Raw genomic sequence first — 18,603 nt, forward strand, 5'->3', positions numbered from 1 at the left:
TGACCTGGGGAGCCACGGGCATCCACAGCAGCTGGGAGAGAGAAACCAGTCAGTTGTGCCTGTTCCCAGGACAGAACTTACAGAGCAAGCATCTTTGCTGACTGCAGTGGAGAAGGAGAGGCAGGCTGGGCTCGTGGGCCCCAGGCAGTGTGAAAATCCTGTTCATAGGGTTGGCTCCTTGGGGGGCTCCTTCTTGTAAACACAGCAATCCACAAAAGAAAGGAGTTACCCTATCTATCTATGGTCACCATGAGCCCAGCTAAACAACAATAAAAACCAGGACAAACTGGTTGTTATTTTTGTAATTAAACTTATTTTGAAGTAATCCTCCAGTCCCCTGTACCTGTAATAATACCCTGTCTAGTCTCCCCCATTGGTAACATCTTGCAAAACAATAGTAACAGTTAACACAACCAGGAAATTGATACTGATGCATCCCCAGATAGCCTTCAGATTTGCCCAGCTTTCATGTGTTTGTTCCCGTGTGTGTTTACTTCTGTGCGGTGGTACCACAAAGTGTCGGTTCCAGCATGCCCTGCTGTGGTCAAGGGACAGAACAGTCCCACCACCCCAAGGATCTCCCCTGTCGTCCACTTACAGCCACACCCTCTTCAGGTAGCCAAGACCTGGCTTGCTCAGAGAATGTTCTAGCGTTGGCGTGTCCTGCCCTCCTCCCAGTCCCTCCCGCTGAGAACCATGAATCTTTTTTTTTTTTTTCATCTAATTTTGTTACATAAGGAAGTTACATATATGGAGTCAGAACGTGTGGCCTTTTGGGATTGAATTTTTTCACCGCGTGATTCCCGTTGAGATTCATTCAAGTTCTTTTGTGTATCCCTGGTTTGTTTTATTGATGAGGAATATTCCATCCCAAAGATTTCTGACCCAGTCTTAGACCAGAAGTGGGTAAGAAGAAACCCACTGTGGGGACCTGAGTGCTGAAGCCCCCTCACACCCCCTCTCCACCCAGTTGCTTGATGTAAAGAGGAACTGGGCATCACCGGCCTCCCCTTTGCTCGCCCCCTGTCTCAGTGACTGGCTGTGCGGTGACACATGAGTGGCTTCTGCCACGTTGGCTCAGCTAGTTTGAAACTAGCAGAAAGAGCTGCTTTCCCCTTGGGAGTTTTGTTTCTCTGTGATGTGTGCTTTTGCATCGTGCTCGTTGACTGCAGGATGTGAAGACACCCAACTTGGGATAATGGATCATGGAATTTTAAGGTTTTGTTTCTTAGCAGTCACGCGGTGATAGCAGCAACACGTGGGGTGTAGACTTGATGCACAAAGGAGGGGAAGGCAGTATCCGTGGGGCTTTGGAAGTCATCGCGGGTCCCCGGGTTGGCTTTGGTGTGATTTCACGACGACTGTAAATGCACACATGCTGGGAACCTAAGTTCAGAGGGACACGTTTGAGCTGCCGTCCCTTCAGAAAGCACAGGTGCGGTGCGTTGTGCACATAGGTATGTGTGTATCTACACATTCATCTTGTAAGAGAGGACAGCCCTGGCCCTCGTGACCATCCGTGCTAAAAGCTTGTCTGTACTTTCAAAATTAATGAAACACACTGAGTAATTAGGTGTGTGTGGAAGAGAGTTCAGGATTCCCAGGGTTATTTACCTGATGTATATGAATTGATATGTAATATTTCCATGCTACTTAGGGACTCCTCTGTTCCTTTTCCTAGATGAGACTGTTGGGTCCGACTTGATGCTGGTTGTAGGCAATGCTGCTTGATGAGGCACCTGCACCTCCCCACCTGGTGCTTGAGATGGGGGTCATGCAGCCAGGGAAGGGGCCCCTCGGTTGGGCTGGTATTTGGTTTTCCTCTCCTGGTCCTGGATCCCTCTGGGTTAGGAGTGTCTGGCATCTGTATTAGGGATCAGTGCCACTGGTTGGTCTGAGCCGGGGTCACAGGTGAAGAGGCTGTCCTGTCTGTTTCGGGGCTTTCGTGTTCTGACGACGTGTTGGGGTGGGGAGTGGAAAGGACCAAGCCACACTTGATTTTGCCAGGTCATCTGGGTCTCGGTTTTCCGTCGAGATCTCCCCTGACTCTGATTTATTCTTTTCTTTGATTTATTCTTTTTTTCTTTTCTGTTTTCTTAAAGATTTTACTTATTTGACAGAGATGAAACGCAAGCAGGGGGAGTGGGAGTGGGAGAGGGAGAGGGAGAAGCAGACTCCCGGCCGAGCAGGGCGCCCAATGCAGGGCTCGATCCCAGGGCCCTGGGATCATGACCTGAGCCGAAGGCAGACGCTTAACGACTGAGCTACCCAGGCGCCCCTACTCTGATTTATTCTTAAAAATAAAGCTTGTTGCCACTAAAGGAAGTACATTCTGGACCCACACATTAATCCTCAGACCTTCGGTGCCTCGCTCGTGTTTGTATTTGCAGAGTTTCCCCAAGTGCTATTCTCTGTCAAACGCCCGACCTTGTAAATGGATTTTAAAAAGTAGTCTTTCCTCTGTTGCAGGTACCACAGCTGCTCCGTTTGATGGCAGTGATGTACTTCATTTTATACTTAAATCCTCTCTGAACCTTGAGGTTTAGGTTTGAATAAATTTGCTTTGAAATAAAAAGGGAACCCAATTTCCTGCAGGCTTTTTTTTTTTCTTTCTTTCTTTCCAGGACACTGGATTCTTGAATTTACCCAGTTGTGTCAGTAAAGAAAGTATTTGTGAAATGCTAGGGTTTCCGGCGTGCCCTGAACCCAGCTCTGTGCACTTTACCTTACCTGCACTATCGCAGGAATCCCCACAAACAAGGTGCTGACGGTCACCTCCTGGGCTCAGCGGAGGAAGGCATTCTGAGGATGACCAGCTTTTCCAGGACCATACACAGCCTCCTTCCAAGGCTCTTAACACCAAGGGGTGGGTGTCCGAGTTCTCCAGCACAAAAATCAGATTGCGTCCCTGCTGGCATGACGCTGACCAGCTAAACCAGTTACAAAACAGGCGCAGCCGTGATCAGCTTCTGTAGTGTATAAAGGGGTGGGGGTGAGGACACGGTGTTGGGGAGAGAAGGGGTTACCTGTCCGTGTGAATTTTACCCAGCTTCACTGCCCTGCTCAATATTCCACATGGAGCCCACTGGTCATGTTGGTATTGAAAGCTGATCACTCTTCGTGTTAAGTCATTCTTTAGGGTTTGAGGGCTCAGCTCTCGTCTTCAAGTACTTCTCTGTGCTCATTCTTCTGCAGTCTGGTCCGTGCCTAAGAACTTGGCCGAGCCTGCTGAGAAGTCAGCCCTTTTCTCAGCCCTAGTGCCGTGTCTTTCTCCAGCGGCCCCGGGGATGTATGGGTGGCAAGCTCCCCATCTGAGCCCAGGGGTCCCCCACTGTGTGGGTGCCTCCCCCGCCCCCTCACCCCACCCCAGTGGATTCTCCCAGGTTGCTTGGCCACTGGAACTCAAACTTAGGTATCTGAATTACCAAGAGGGACACCCTGTTACAGACTGAATTTGCACAAGGATGTGGGAGACACCTTACTTGCTTCAAACTCACCTAGGTAGTTGCTGCCATGACCTGGGGACTCCCGTTCTGTACTCCCAGCTTCAGCTCCCTACCCCCCGGCCACAGCATCTTCACTGTGCATTTTCAGATTGTAGGACATGGAGAATATAGGGGAGTGTGAAGAAGATGAAATGATTTGCATGATCTTGAAAGACATTTAAAAAATCACCTTTAATCTTCGCATAGAGAAGTAACACTTTGGATGTGATTTCTGTCTCTTACATGTAAGTGTATATATGTAAAAAAATGAAAACCATTTAAAGAATATTTTAAAATTACGATTGGATTATTCTATGTATTTCGTATTTCTTTTTCCACTTAACCTGTAAGTATTTTTCCCATGTTAAGTATTTTTAAAAATTTTTTTAACTGCATAATCTGTTGATACAGGTGTTGTGATGCCTGATATATGGTACAGTGAGTACGTATCTGTTGTGTCTCAGGAGAGAGTTATCTAGCTATTAAGGGGGCATCTTAGATGGTTTCTTACTTTTATGTAAGTACCGGTCCCTTCTGTGACCCCTACCTCTAGGGGTAGAATGGGGTGAAGGATGAAATCTAACTTTTCAGAAAAGGAGCCCTCCTATTCCCACCAGAGTGTGTAGGGTTGTCTGTCTTGCTGAGGCTTCAACATTCTGCTTTCTCATCAGTGGATTTTATTTTAAAGACTGTCAGCCTGTAGGTTTGGTGTTATGGTGGTAATGAGCATCAGGAGACCCCTCTGCTTCCCGTCAGACCCTGTGCCCTTTGTCACTTGGGGTTTAGATGGGGTGCCTAGAGGAAAGGAGCTTAGATACCACCTCTTCTCTTTGGAGCCCGCCACTCTACCAGGGAGAAAACCCAGGCCAGGGCCTGCTTTCCAGATGCCCCGCTGGGCTGGTGGTTCCACCAGCTGGGCTCTGTCCTCACTCCTGGCATGTTCCAGACCCCCCTACACAGAGGGGCGTGTACCTCGGCCTCCAGGTTTCCTCTTAAGTTACTATTTGGAACCATGAAAAGCCACCTACAGGTGTCTATGATTTTCGATGTGGGATTATCCGCGTTCCTCCCTTGCTGGAAACTGGGTCCTGGTACATTCAGCAGAGGCCTCCGTGGGCCAGGCTTCCTTGGGAGCCAGGCTGATTTGAAAGGGGTCCTGGCCCCCTGGCAGGGATTCCTTCCACTCCTCTGGTCTGTTCAGAGTTAAAGAGGCAGCTTCATGGCTTGTCTGACTTTTCATACAGGCTTCTATGAGCCGAGGGTCAATCGGCTCAGGCCAGCTGCCTTCCCTCCCCTGGCCAGCTGGGCAGTTTGGGGTGTGGGAACTCAGCTTGAATTCACAAAATGACATCATTGTATGTGGGGGGTTGATGCTTATGGATCTACTTATTTTCCCCCGAAAACCTTGGCCTGTGCCAGGCCTGATCAGCAGCACCCATTTATTGATTTGCTTTCCGTGGTCATTTTTACGCTTGTCTCCAAGCCCCCTACCCCCCCCCCCCCACCTGGCACCCTTGGGTCTTTGTTTATTCCCTCAGTGGAATAGTGGCTTAGGACAGAGCGTTTCTGCAGCACTTAGCGAGGGCTACGAGGCTTTGCTGTCCTGGTCACCTAACCTGTCTCAGATGTGCGGGCTCTGTAGCACACAGAAGTAAAAAGCTGAAAACAGAGCAGAGAAGGGGACAAATTAATTGACTACATCTGAGACAACACTGAGAAAATATCCTATTTTGTTTTCCTTAAAAACATGGCAGAGTTCCAAGACTCCCCTTAAGTTTCCCACTGGCGGTCCCGGTTGAAGACCAGAGTTCTAAAATCTTGGCTGTTGGTGCTTTACTTTCTTAAAACTTAAAACCAGCTGAACATATTTAATATTACAAAATTTCCATAAACATTCGCCACAAAGACTATGTATGTAAAGTTTCTGCCCGGAGGGCTTTTTTCTTATTGAAGTTGAAGCTCTTGGACATCGGGGGATTATAACGAAGTGTTGATTTGACCTTAAGTGTCTCGATGCCAACGTGGGCTGTATAGGGACCTGGAAAGAATTAGCTTGCAGGGTTGTTGGGTTTGTTTTTTTTTTTTCTTCCCCTGAATAAAGGCTAATTGTTTCAAAGCTAATTAATATGGTTTATTTATTATGAGGCAGTAGTAAGTGGAATTGAGTCCTGGGGAGGAATAACCTGGCTGCACTGGGGCGACAGCATCTCAGATCACACCGTGTTCACTCTGTCCTGTCTGACGTGTAGGGAACATTTTGCTCTCTGGTGGACATTGTCCTTTGCTTGCCTTTTCCCATGTAACAGCTGAACCAGAATTCTGTACCGCTCCATGCCGGATGGGCTGGGCCTTTCTGGGGTGAGTTAACAAAGTCTGGGCGGCTGAGGGGTGGGGGCACCGTTCTGGGCCACTGGGGCTTATGTATCTCGGTGTTGGCCTGGCATCCTGATTGCAGGGCAGACCCCAGCTGTGGCCCAGCGTGCTCAGAAGCAGAAGGCTGCACCACCACCTCCCCCAATCCCTGTTGGCCCTTACTGCCCTGACCTTGCTCCCCAGCAGCTCCCCTGGTGCCATCTCAGTAGTCTTGTGGGTTGCTTTGCCCCACACATCCTCAGAGGGACCCTGAAGAGTGAGGTCACAACTGGTGGTGGACGATCTCACCCTCCCAGTGAGAGACCAGCCGAGGTGGCCAGGGCAGGAAGCAGGGGCTGGTAACGAGGGCTGGGCGTGGACACAGGGAACCAAGTGCCCTGCCCTTGTCATTCTGGAACAGGGGCCCAGGGTGCTCGTGGAGTCCTGCGAAACACTCTTCGGGTGCTGTTGCATGTGGCCTCTGTGCGCTTGTGTCCGTCCACTTGGCTGGAAGGACTTGTGATCTAGGCAGGTCCATTTTATGCGGTGGGCATTTGGGTTTTCCCTGAACTTGTAGGTTCCACGTCTGCCTGCGGCTTTTCCCTGTCTGTTGCCTTTGACCTTGAGACGGTTAAGAGGACCCACTGTGGATATCAGGGAAAGCCCCTGGCACCCCTTTTCATCCGCCCTCACATCCCTATTGCGATCCCATCACTAAGGGTCACTGCCCTCTCAGACTGATGCCCCCCAACAGTGACAAGGGCCCGGGTCTGCAGCAGGAAGGGAGAATAGACTGAAATGGGTCTTGCCTGGGTGTGGACCCACGGACCTTCATGTCACGGTGGGCTCCCTCGGGACCCCATCCAAGGCCCTTGAGAGGTGGGGTGAGACTTCTCTGGAGCTTTGGCTTGCGTTTTGTTTCTGTGGGCCCTTCTTTCAGCGGCCCCATGGGCCAGTCAGTCTTGCAGGCTGGTCTGCCCTGCCCTGAGGGGCAGACGGGCAGCGGGACCGGGGTGGGGGGGTACTCGCAGCTGAGGAGAGGTGAGCAGTTCCCGGAGAGGCGACCTGTCACGTTAGCACAGCTCCATCGTCAGTGTCCTAACGTTGGGCGCCCTCCTGAGAGCACCGGGTGGCGGCATCTGTGCCAAGGGAACGTTGACAGGAGGGAAGGCTGGGGTTCTGGATGCTTCTCCACCCAGTCTCTTGTTGCTGAGCACAGCCTTGCCACAGGACTCACTGAGGTGAGGGCAGATGGGATGGGGGCATGTTGGTCTCAAAGACCCAGCTGGGACTATTGCATTCTTGTGCCAAATAGGAACCATTTATCTCGTGATGTGGGCAGGGGCGGGTTTGGTTTTTAGAAGATGCTAATGAGGATGACCTTGTCCTGGAGCCAAGTGCCGAATCCGATGATGACTAGCATTTTCTGAGTAGTTGATGTACCCTGGCCCTGGACTGGACTTCCTTCTGTCTTTGAAGGGCCCTGTCCCCCCGTGAAGCAGGTGCAGTCTCCATCTCAGACAGGGCAGAGTCCTAGGGAGTGGGTTGGTCATCCTCACCCATGGAGCCTGGGATTCTCCTGTGTGGTGTCTTGCTAGTGCTCCGTGCTCTTCCCTTGGTCCCTTCCCAGTGGCCCTTTATTGCAGAAAATTCACGATTGCCTAAGGGATGATCTCGCGGGCTGCTTTCAGGTTTTCTGTTTAAGTGGTGAATGCCGATGGGGTTCCCTGGATCCGAGAGGAGGCTGTGGACGCTGTGAGCTGGTTCCAGATGAGGCTGGTGCTCTCCAGGAGCCTGGGCCACCTGCTCCGTCCACATCTGCCACTCGAGGGTCTTTTCCCTTCTAATAATCGCCCAGGTTGAGCTGTACTGTAGCTCACTGGCCAGCCTGGGGACGATGAGGCTGGGGAGGGGGAGGAGGAGCTCCACTTAGGACCAGCGGGTAAAGCGGCTCTCATCACTCATGGCAGGACAGTAGGACGGGCATTTTAAAGCCTAGATGACCCAAACGTGAGTCAGAGCAGAGAATCCAGGTGGGGCTCAGACAAGCCCCAAGTGGTAACAGTAGCCAATGCATCAAAGCCGGAGATGCAAGAAGTAGCATGAGAAGAACTCACCCAGAGCAAGTGCAAGTCAGTGGGCTTTTTGTCTGTAAATGATGCCTGCCGCAGCTGGGAGGGTGGGAGAGCCCAGGCGGAGCCGCCCTGTACTCTCTCCTCACTGCAGTTTGGATGCCTGAGGGCCTTCGGTGCCATGCAGGACACAAGAGCCGTTGGGAAAGACGGTTGAAGTCCAGGCAGGACGGGTTCTCCTAGAATGAGCCAGGACAGAGCGCTTCGGCCCCCGCCTGACCTCTGTAGGCCTGACCTTGCTCCGGTCCTTTGCAGATTTCCCAGGTGCTCCTCTCATTCCATTTCAGAAAAGTAGTCTTACTATATCCCTAACAGTAACTTTCATCTGCCCGACTTCCTGTGAGAAGGAACTAGAAACCCAGGAGGAGAAGATCCTTCTAGGCAACGTGTCCTGAATTGTCTGTTTCCTGTGTGTAGAAAGCCCCAGGACGTGGCCTGGCTGAGATTCCTTCAGCGTCTGGGTGCTGCATTCCTCGGGCGTGGGCTGAGGCCCCCGTGCACGCCCCTGTTACCACACAATATGGGCGGAACACATTTGCCAAGTGCTCTTTAATAGCTTCACCCAGGTTGATGGTACAGGCCAAAAATAGGAGCCTTTCTCCCTGGCCAGACACGGGAGCTGCCTGGCATTCGCCCGCTATGGCCGGGACACTCGGTGGGACAGCCCGCTCGGGCTCCTGAGGTTGCTTTTGTAGGAGCTGTGGCGACTGTGATCAGCGAAGTCATATCCGCGTCTTGTTGCACGCTCCTGGAAGTTCGTAAATCCTGGTGGGTGTGCACGGCCCTCCCGCACGCGGTGCCACCCCCAGGTATCTTCAGAAACAAGGGCTTGTGGATTTGTAGCCTTTCTCCTGCTCCAGTTTTTTGAAAGTACTTCTTCTTACTACCTTCAAGTAACAGTGGACACCGGCTATCAAGATTCCGGCAGTCTTCCAAGCCTTTTTGGTGTTCTTCATCGGCTACATAAGCCGTCCCTGTTGGCTTGGGCAGTCTGCAGGCTCTCCTGAATTTGTCACCTCCTCTGTGAAGCCTTCTAAATGGCCAAGTTGTCAGTTCCCTATTGAATTGGTTTCGCTATGAAGCATTAGCTCAAAGTAAGACTGTACCCACCAGTGTGAACGTGTTAGTATATTTCTCTTTAAGCTTTGTTTAAATACAAGAAGTAACTTCACACACCCTGCTCAATTTCACTTCCCCAGTAACTTTTCCTTCTCTCCCTCCTTTCCAAAAGGGACCTCTTCCTGTTATACAGTCAACCCTTGAACAACATGAGGTTTGGGGGTGCCAACCCCTCAACAGTCAGAAATCCACATAGAACTTTGGACTCCCCCAAAACTTAACTACCAGTAACCGATGATTGACTAGAAGCCCTTAATCACAATCTATAAACAGTCGATTGACAGGTTTTGTGTGTTGTTTGTATTATAGGCCATACTGAAGTAAAGCAAGCTAGAAAAAAAGAAATTGTTAAGAAAATCATCAGCGAAAAGACGTTTACAGGACTGTTCTCCATCAGAAAAAAAAAAATCCACATATAAGTGGACCCGCACACTTCACCTTCGTGTCATCTGAGGGTCAGATGTACATATCATTTCCTTATGTTTTTGGAAATGCGTCATTTACATATATATGTATCTATAAACATTCGAGTGTCTGTTGTGCAAAGCACTGGAAACAAAGAAAAAGGAAGCTTGTGACCTATTAGGACGAGCAGTGCTAGACTAAGGAGAAAGATTCCATTATGCAGGTAGTTAAATATTTGATTTTCGACTGTGTTCCACACCTGGAGAAATCTAGAGATGAATGCGATCGAGACATTTAACACTGAAGAGACTTGGAGTTGGTCAGGGTATGGAACAGCCTGGCAGCTGGAGCAGGAAGGTGATCTCAGTGAGATGGGTTTTGAAGGGTGAACAGGAGTTTGATAGGCAAGCTCTTGTCTCCTGAAAATTTCAGGATGGTTCCTAGATAGAGTTAAATGCTTAGTTACTAAACATGAAACTTAATTGTGTCGTTAGATGCTCAGCACTGCCGAGAGCCTGTGCCTGCTCTTCCGTCCCCAGCACTTAATAAATTAAGGCTGACATGTCTCCGTCCCCTCCCTCCCACCCCTCCTTAAATTGGAAAGTTGGGGGCATAAGATGGTGTGGGAGTGGAATTACTTTTTGACCTTTGGTATGATAACCCTGACTATAGAGGTCACCCTTCTTCTAAGTAGTTCTTCAGAACCATGCCTGCCTTTGACTCGGATCTAGCTGTGGTGTGGGAGCTGGCTGACGTCGGAGCACCCGGATGCTCTGCTTCATTACGCTGAATAGAAAACACAAGTATGGCTTTCCTTTCCCTGACTTGCTGTGTAATTGGGCAGGTTATGCCACAGGATTGGATCCCAAGAGATGACGCCATTGTTTTAAAGGAGGAGAAAGTGGGGCACCTGGGTGTTTCAGTCGGCTGAGTGTCAGACTCTTGCTCTCGGCTCAGGTCTTAATCTCAGGGTCGTGAATTCAGGCCCCTCATTGGACTCCACACGGGGAGTGGAGCCTACTTAAAAAAAATTAAAGGGGGGAAAAGTATATTAGGAAACTCTTGCTCCCTAAGATTCGAATGGTTTGAAAAGTAGAGCGAAGCTAGGAAGCTGGTTTCCGTAATTTCATACCCTTTTAAAAATATTAACCAACCATCTGAATCCTGATTGATTACAAGATGGGCCTGGGAATGGTCAGGGTTGGCTGCAACAGTTCATTTCCAGGACGTGCATACCTCTCCTTTCTCATGGGCCTTGAGAAATACTACCTTGAAACATGGACAGTCTGGTTGCATGACAACTGCAGTGGTGCAATCCTGTCTGTCATGGGAAAGTCCCCGAAAAGGCACTCGGACACGCTCACCCGCGCGCTTGCCTGTTCTGTCTGCCCCAGGGGTACCTTCCCCACCTGCCCCTCTGACAACTCTGTCTGTATAGGAAGTGGTTCAAGTAGGTGATGACACCACAGTAGATTTCCTCTTCATCCCTTGTATAGTAAAATAAATGTGAGTGCTGTTTAATGCATCACCTCATTTCATATTGCATTTGCCAAGAAAGTGCAATTTTATTGAACATTAGGATTGAATTCTTAACTGAGTAATCAATTTCAGTAGTAAGTTAAAATGCCTTCTATTAATGGACAACTGCAACCGTTAATCAGAGTTACAGTGGATTAACAGTTGTCAGCATTTATGCTAATAGCACTTATAAACCATGGGCTTATGAATTGCACTTCATACTTCCATATTTCTCCAACAGTTGGTAATACTTTTTGCTTGAAGGTATTGATTGTGTTGTCCCTTTGCTCGCTACTCGGAGATGTAAAGAGATGTAAATGACATTTTCACGGTGATGACACAATATCACCTTCTGGTCTTGCACACTTGGCTTTGTGTCAGAATAGATGGAAAGGGTTCATTTGTTCTGGTGCTCTACTGTTTAATTTGATCTGGTGTGTGACTAAAGCAAGACAAATAGTATTTTTAATGAAACCATTTAATAACCTCTGGTAGCTTAGAATCGAAGGCATTGGAAAAATGCAATTAAGGAATGGCTAGATGTAAACAACAGAGGGAAAAAAAAAATCACTCCTTCAGCTCCACTGACCCAATTCATTTCACTTTCAGACTCTCATCGCCTTAAATGGTTTTGAACCAATGAAGCTGGAATCCCTTAAAAAGACGGACAGCCCATCGTGTGATCTATAGTTTGTGGACAGATTTATACTGGTGAGTTACTGTAAAATATCTCCAGGTAAAAGCTCAGGTTTTTTAAAACACCTCTGGAATGTGTTTTCAATTAGTTGATGACTATGGATTGCCAGCAGGCTCTGGATGTTTCATTGGGATGTCTAATAACAGGATTCTATTGATTGTCTTTCAATTAATTGCATCTGGTATTTTCATTTATCAAAAGCAAAATACATGTAATTAACTCTGAAGCAATATAGTTCAGTGTAAAGTGATTGTTTCTGCTCTCGCTGCTGCCACAGAGATAAGTCAACGGAAATTATACTACTAGGAGACTCAAGGCAGAATGGAAGTCGTGTTAGGACTTCTCAACGTATTAATTACAAAGAGTAAAAATGAATTAGGGAAATAGTCTCATGCCACCCCAAAGACGCTCGAGTGAAAAGGTGGATGGACGTCTTTAGAAAGACAGCAGCTTGCTGATGGAAGCACATCTCTAATGAGCTTGGATTTTTTTAGAGCTACCAACCTCTAGGATGTCTTGAGTGTGAAGTGATTTTTTTTTTCTGGTGGAGTTGATTGGGGATGTGGGTGTGCACAGAGGAGAGCATTCAATTTTGCCTGCACTCCCTCAGAGTGTGGCTGAGAAAATCCTCAATCAATGTAGTTCAATCCTTTACCCAGAGCAAGGTTTGGAGGTCCAGAAGTCTAGTCGCAACACGCCGCTTGCCATTCTTCACAAAACCTGCATCTTAACTCAACGTCTCAAAATGGCAACTTCTCAGAAGTGATTGATGTTTATCCTGCTGGAAAAAAATGTTTTCTCCTTGAGCTAACAGCATCATTTAAAAGCAAGACAAAGAGTGGGAGAGCAAATTTTCTCGGTGTCCTTTCTGTCAAACCCCTGGGAGTGTTGCCCAAAGTGTTGGATAGCATCTAGCCTCTGGTTTGGAGAGTAGGCAGGTGCACCCCTTCGGGCTTGGGCCCACCTTTCTCGGAGCTGGGCTCTGTTAGAGCCCTGCAGTGCAGTATTCCTCTGTGAGCACCAGTGGGCGGGAGCCTGAGCACAACCACGGCCTGAACCTAGCTAGCAGAGAGGCTTGTGGCCCAGGGAAGGGTCTCACTGTGTGCCCCCCCTTTCCCCATAGAGTAGGGTCAGTTGGAGATCCTGACCGAAAACTACCGGGACCTGGGCCTCTTCCAGGCATTTGGAGGTCTTCTTTCATGTGAATTCAGTAGCTGTGCTAGGACGGTCCCCAAGATCCCCTGCCTGTTTTTTAAGATTAAATTTGGTGTGGTAGTCCAGAAGCCTCTCCCGGGATGACCCGAGAGGGCTTGCCCGACCAAAGACCACAGCAGAGTGTGTAGTTGAGAGGATTGCTTACCAGAGGACACTCCATGTTCTTGGAACAATTCTAAGAATCTGAGCATTCGAGAGGGCAAGAGACTAGGAATATTGACCATTCTTTGGGGGAAAGGGGTGTATTTATTCGTAAGTCATGATGGCCACTCTCAGTCATAGACCTTCAGTTTTGCCTTTCAAGGCCAACATTAATTCTTTTTTCACCCATTCTTCTAAAAGGAACTTTTCTTGAAGACCGTGTGCTGGAGTCTAATCCAGGATTCTCAGGCAGAGAGATGATGTTACAGAATCTCTGTGGGCCTGGGGCTGGTGGGGTGTTGGTTTCAGTATTGGGTGCTGGGGCCAGAGATGGTTCCAGGGACTCATGGCGATGGTGATGGAAATCCAGTGGACTCCCTCCCACAGGCATCCAGTTCCGTGTACAAACACTGGTGGTGCCTCATGTCAAGTCCTTCACTGAAAGGTGCTTGAGGCTCACCTGCTGGCCAGGGGAACAGCTCCATTGGATACCCAAAACTGGAAAGTAACACTTGGTACATTTTATAGACACCACAGGGTTGGAAAACTATTTCCTCTAAAGATAGGAATGTGGGAATTCATAGTAAAAGATGAAATGGGCTTTTTTTTTTTTTAATATATATCAAAAATGGTTGAGTAACAGCATTTTCATTTGACTCAACCTGATAATTGAACCACTGCAGGCTCCTGTTTATCAGTGGTTTTGATCTCAGTGAGAAGAGCATTCACGTTGCATAAATGCATCTGTATCAGAATGTGGTTGCAGCACGGCTCCTGATAACAGATTTTTCCTGAGAACCAAGTGTGCTCAGACATTGGCCTGATACACTTGTTCCCGCTTCTGTGTTTGGGGCATAATTTGGGGAAACAGTTTTTGACAGCACCTTGGAGGTGCTCAAGGCATTTGGGACCACGCTGGGGTCGACCATAGTTGGAACGTGGCCATTGTGCTGGGGGGATGCACTGTCTACAACCAAACCATTTGCCCGGTGCCCCCCCCCCCGCCACGCCCCATGCCCAGCATCCTGCTGGGAGTTTAGCTTTGCCCTGACCACCCTCACAAATACAGGGTGGATGGAGTTTCCCGCATATCCCTAGAGGCATGTGTTGGCTCTTGGAGCTCTTGTCTGTGGCTCATCACTGTGCCCAGTAGGTTGTACCCCGTTTTTGGCAGCCACCCAGTCAGCCCCGCCTGTGGTCCATATACAGCAGCGTAAGGGGTATCTGGCATTCCAGCCTGAGGAAGGACCACGTGTTGATTTCAACCCAGTAACTCACCTGCTGAGGTCTCTGGTCTAGACAAATCTTGTTTAATGTGGGCAGAGGAGAAGGAAGTAGATGTTTTGCACAAAACTCACAAAAAGCCACAGCCTCAGAATGGCAAACCTCCGAAGCTCCAGAACCATTTATATAGCCTTTCTGACCTTCGTATTTTTGAGGACGTCCTCATTTAAGAGCGTTGTGTGCCTGGTATTCTAGACTTCATTATTTTGGTTTATAGCCTTTTAAAAATAAATTTCACATGAAACATTTCAGTTTTCTTCCTGCAGAGAGGCTCATTTTGTCATCATGAATGAATCATGACATGCGAAGTTTACATCTTGGTGTTTTTTTGTAGTTTTGCTCTTCGTTCTGTGTGTTGTTACTTGTTAAAATGAAAACCCCAAATGCCCTCTGGTTTGCTGATTTCTCCTGGAACCAGAACTCATTCTCCATCAGTTCAGACGGGTCGTTGTTGTTCTGGAACTGTTTTGTTACTGAGCATTAACACTTGCCCCAGCCCCCATTTACCTTGTGATCGCAGCAGAAGTGGTAGGGAGGAAGAGGTGCTTTCTTGTTAAATGTCTACAAATACGCGGAAATGCAAATCAGAGTTCTCAGCCTTTATTCCGTAAAATGATGGCAGGGTAGCCGTGGCTGTGGTTTGGCAAGGATGTGGCAGCGAATCCAGCTGCTTGCACCCAGAGAAGTTTGTGCACCGTGCTGTTCTGACAGATCATAATAATGATGTGCAAGCTCAGTCCGCTTCACAAGCCTCCCAGAAATGGTGGCAAGCGGGGGACGCCAGGGCACCGATGACGGCTGTGCCTGGTGGGTGGGGAGAGCCTCACCCGGGCCTGCCATGGGCACCAGGCTGAGCCGGCCATCTGCAGTGTGGCTTGAGTGGACCAGCAGGGTTCCATGAAGCCCTCTGCCTGGTCGTTGGGGCCTCTGCCCTGTTTCTGCCAAGACTGATTCTTTCCCGAGGAAACAGAAGGGAAGTATTGTCCTGCTCTAGAAACCAATAGCTACACCATGGGGTGGGTATGTTGGTCCTGGCACCGTGGCCTCCAGGGTCCTCCTGTGCTCTGGGCCTGCACGAGGGATGTGGGATCCTGCTCTAGATTTTCGGCGAGGCAAGACTGCCAACATCAGAAACAGCAAACCAGAGGAAGATTCACAGGGCCTTCTATCTGTAGGGGAACTCTCTGGATGAGAAACAGCTAGGAGGCCGAGATGGGGGCTGGGGGATGCTGGTGGGGCTTCAGTCAGCTCTGCGGAGAGGGGAGGAGGGCCCCAGCTGAGCTCTGGGTGCTTGGGTCTTGTTTGGATTTTATTTCCTGAGCCGCAGATCCGAGCTCACATGGGAGCCATTCTCTGGGAGGTGTTGATTCCCCCCGTGTTCCTTCCTCCCGAGAATCTCAAAATCCTACCTCGGCTTCTGCATAGAAGCGCAGAGATCATCCAGCCTAGCCCCCTTGTTTCTGTTCTCAAGAGTTCCTCCTTGTCCACACCACACCACACAGGCCCAGCCTCCCGACTCGTCCTGGTGGGTTTGTTTCCTGCTGTTGACCCTCTTGCCCACCTCCCACCCCTCGAGACTGCTGGTTCTAATCACAGCCGTTAACCAGCCAAGGAGACTCGGAACGGAACAGAGGGTCTTAATTTTCACTCTGTCATCCGTGTGTCCAGAATAAGCAAGCCTGTCAGTACTTCCTGGGGTTCCTGGCCAGGGTGGGTCTCTGCCGAATGGCACTGCGGTTGGAGGGCCCGGCTGGGGAGTGATGGCTCCCTGCATCCCTCTCCCCTGGTGGGGCAGGAGTTGCGACCCTGTCATGCTGGGAAACGTGGATGTGTGGCCCACCTCCCTTTCCGAGAAAAGCGAGGATCTCTTTGCTGGCACGCGGGACCTGTGAGAGAATAGAGCTGGAGACACTGTGTAGCCCAAACTCCGGCTCCCCCTGTGGAAACACTACAACACGGTGACTGGCTGTGCCAACATCATCACAGGACCCCTTTGTAGTGAGTGGTGACTCCTGGGGGCCGCAGCTCTCTGGTGTGCTCCTGTTCTCAGGTGTGCAGTGAGTCTGTCCCTTCCCTCACACTTGGTCCATGTGAAGTGGGGGCTGACCTCGGGCGGCTGCTCGCCCCCGAGGGTGTGGCCATGGAGCCCAGAGAAAGCTCCTGGGAGGCTGGCTGTGATGGATGCCCAAACACGCCCCAGACAGAGGCTGTCCTACCCCTGGTCCCCCCAGTGAACTGGGGACCAGCAGCCCACGTTCTGGGACAACCAGAGGCAACTGTCAGTGGACAGATTCTTGTGCTTTCCCCGAGGCTTGAGGCATGGGTGTTAGGGGGGATGGGGAGGAGTGGAGGGAGGTGATGGCCTACAGGGTGAGGGCTCTGCTGGTGGAAGGAAATGGTACTTTGTTTACAGTAAGTTTCATAATAAGGATTATGTATGTTGATGTGTGAGTGGGTGAGGAAGTGAACTTTCTCATAGGAAAACGGGATCTCTAATCAGACGTTCCGAGGGTGATTCACAGGAGAGGAAAAGGTGGTTTTTCTCCTGTATTTTTGCATAGGGCTTGTGTGTTGCCACTGTTACTACGTCTTCTAGGATGCATTAGACCAGTAACTTTTTTGAACCTGGTCTGGGTTGTAATTCCTATTGTGCCCCCATCGAGGTATTCATGGAGGGACACACGCCGCCTCTCCAGGTTCAAGTGTGTTCAGAACACATTTGCTCGATTGATCCATCCATCGATCGATCAATTGATTCCTTTAATTTTGGCAAACTCGGCCACTCCCAGCTGGCCACATGCTGTTAAAAATAGTCTTCTTGGTTAACCAAGTGCATTTGCAATTCATTTTCTCCACGTAGCAATTAAGATAATTTCCCCTAGACTTGTACCAGTTAAGGATAAATAGGAGGTTTTAAAAGAAGATGCAGTATAATTCCTTGGTTTTTGCATGGGGGCACGTGAGTAATACCCGAGGATATGCACCACGAGTGGACTCCTGTGCAGGGGGGGTGAAAGCGCTTCCTGGACTTTATCCTCAGAAGCAGCCCGACCAGTGACATTTATACATATTTCATTATGTGGGTTCTTTAGGCACGGGGAGCCAACAAATCAATTTCTCAGCAGTGAACTGTTGAAAAGAACCGGCACCAGCCTGTGGGGTAATTTGGAGATGGCTGTTAAAATTAATTATATATGGCAAAAAGATAGAACATTGGGAGGAAAAAGCGTGCGGGGGTAAAAACACGCACCGTGCATGAGGAGCAGTTCTGAGCATCTGAGCCCGGTATTTGATTTCCATTTCTTCGTAAATGCACACTGAGAACAGTGGGAACAGAGGACCCCAATCTCCCAGTCCCCATCTTTCTCCAGGCAGACAGGATCGGGTGTCCCCACGCCAGCTCCTAATGGGATCTGTTTGGGGTGGGCCTTGATTTAGCGGACTGTGTCGTGCTGCCTTTTCATAGGGGAGATTTGCAGAAAATGAGTCTCGGTGGTAAAGCTATCTGGTTCTTGTGCCTGTAACCCAACCCCTTTTCTGTGGTCGCCTTCCCTCTTCCGGTTCAACTATACATTGTTTAACTCAAAGGAAACCTTGGTTGGCCTGGACAGGGTGTAACCTGCAACTCCTTGAAAAATTCAGCTGGAGCAGGGCTATCAGTTTCCATCGGGCGCGGGGTGAGTCCGTTCAGATGGCTGGCTGGTGCTTTTGCTCCCTCTTCCCGGGGCAGCTTGGGACGAGGGCGTGGCAGGTCAGGTTCACTGGCATGCCCCTCGGGTCCCGCCAGTCGGGGCAGCCTCTGCGGACTGAAAACTCACGGCTGCTACCACATTTCGGGAGCTCAGGACCAGGAGGTCTAGACTCCATCAAGCTGCCCTTGGCCTCTTGGCCTCCTCTGCATCTTTAATAGGATCATCTACTGGGACTGGCTTTGCTGGGTCCTCACTGGCTTCCCTGAGTACAGGAGGTAGCCTGGGATGGGCTGTGAGCCCTTTTAGTCCTTGTTAGCTCAGATTCTCCCCAGAAGTTTAGTCTCTCATGATGCCATGCCTTCAGACTCTACCAGGTGAAATTGGATAATAAAGGTTAACAAACAGTGCTCTGATTACATGGAACCTTCCAGAGCGATAACTGCAAGCTTCCTGAGGTAGAAGCCATGCCCACGGCTCCCGTCATCTTCATTTTTCTGTACATGGTCCACATGTTCTGGATTCCACAGGAATGTTTCTTGAATGAGTGGATCCCAGGCTGTGGT

General features: G+C 49.6%; 1 protein-coding gene across 3 annotated transcripts in view; it reads left to right on the top strand.

Moving 5' to 3' along the window:
- Nucleotides 1–18,603, top strand: part of CTBP2 (C-terminal binding protein 2) — a 156,553-nt gene that overhangs the window by 37,623 nt on the left and 100,327 nt on the right. For 2 of the 3 annotated variants that reach the window (XM_028119972.2, XM_088019972.1), the window contains one exon: nucleotides 11,621–11,722. The exons of the other annotated variant lie outside the window; for it this stretch is intronic. The gene's annotated coding sequence lies outside the window, so the exon portion shown is untranslated. The remainder of the gene's footprint in view (nucleotides 1–11,620; nucleotides 11,723–18,603) is intronic. 3 annotated transcript variants of the gene reach the window in all.

This window comes from Eumetopias jubatus, unplaced genomic scaffold (assembly GCF_037043125.1).
Source record: "Eumetopias jubatus isolate StellerSeaLion01/CBP00866 unplaced genomic scaffold, mEumJub1_p1.0 scaffold_17, whole genome shotgun sequence".
NCBI classification, from domain to species: domain Eukaryota; kingdom Metazoa; phylum Chordata; class Mammalia; order Carnivora; family Otariidae; genus Eumetopias; species Eumetopias jubatus.